This window comes from Curcuma longa, chromosome 5 (assembly GCF_044706935.1).
Source record: "Curcuma longa cultivar G26 ecotype Majalengka, Jawa Barat chromosome 5, ITB_CL_G26_1.1, whole genome shotgun sequence".
Classification (NCBI taxonomy): Eukaryota; Viridiplantae; Streptophyta; class Magnoliopsida; order Zingiberales; family Zingiberaceae; genus Curcuma; species Curcuma longa.
The window spans coordinates 429,987-431,022 of record NC_133865.1 but is presented as its reverse complement, the minus strand read 5'-3'; the positions used below and the strand labels follow the sequence as shown (position 1 = coordinate 431,022).

At 46.5% G+C, this 1,036-nt stretch overlaps 1 long non-coding RNA gene across 1 annotated transcript; it reads left to right on the top strand.

The window, feature by feature from the left end:
- The first annotated feature begins 415 nt into the window (after positions 1 to 415).
- LOC141828916 (uncharacterized) lies at positions 416 to 796 on the top strand. The gene is made up of 3 exons (XR_012601858.1): positions 416 to 445; positions 524 to 616; positions 740 to 796. It is a non-coding gene; the product is annotated as an uncharacterized LOC141828916 (long non-coding RNA).
- The last annotated feature ends 240 nt before the right edge of the window (positions 797 to 1,036 follow it).

The window sequence follows — 1,036 nt, the reverse complement described above, 5'->3', positions numbered from 1 at the left end:
ACCAGTTTAGCCCCAAACCTTAACCCCATTGGAAGTTACTGTACATTCCTCTTTAAAACACAAATCGCAGTCGAAGCTTTCTTCTTCATCCACCCCACTGCCCACGATGCACCTCTTCTCCCCTTACGATCGCCATTTGCATGATGTCGTCCGGCCGCTGCATCGCCATCGTCAACCCTTCGAGATCACCGTTCACGTGATCCTCTATAGTGTTCAGCGCCGTCGTGTCTTCCTCTCGTAGCCTTCGTCTCCCAACCTTTGGCCGCCGCCGCGTTCCACCTGCGACGGATGCCTCATCACTCGATGCCGGTGCCAAATCAAAGCTAAGGAAGAGCTGACGACTAAAGGAGAATCGATAGGGGGCTAGATCTCATCGGAGGAGGGCTTGGATTGGGAGGGAGGAGGCTGCAGACGGCGATGATTTGGAGGAAGAGGAAGCCGAGAGGTAAGGGGAAGTAAGCTAGGGTTCTGTTTGTTTGATTTCTTGAGTTGGAATTGGTAGGATGATTTGAAATCTCTTTAGATCTAGATTGGTCTTCTTCCATAGCTCATTGGGGTGAGCTGATTGATCTGATTTGAGGGAGTTGCGGTGGAGATCCGGAAGCGGAGGTGGTCGGTAAGTGGGGTCTGAGCTAGATTTCAGGTTCTTATTAGTATATAAGCCGAATTTCCTTGAATTGCTTTGAATCTCACTAGTTCTTGATTGGTTTTTCTCTTCTCAATTTGCGGAGGAGAACAGATCCAATTAGAGCATTGTTGGATTTGGCAAGGAGGAGGAACCGAAGGTTGAGTTAGGGTTTTGATCAGATCTAGAGGTAAGTTGATGTTGGTTAGATCTTGTATGAGTTTGTTTCATTGGATTGCTGGTGAGAATGGGTTACTGTATTATTGATGTTTGTACTATTTTTGGAACAGAACTGTGTGGGAAGAAATTGAAGTTCAGCCGTGAGCTAGGACTTGATTTGGAACAGAAGTGAGGTAAATTCTAAATGATGGTTGGGTGTTCTTGATTAGCAAATGAACAGTGTGATTGTAG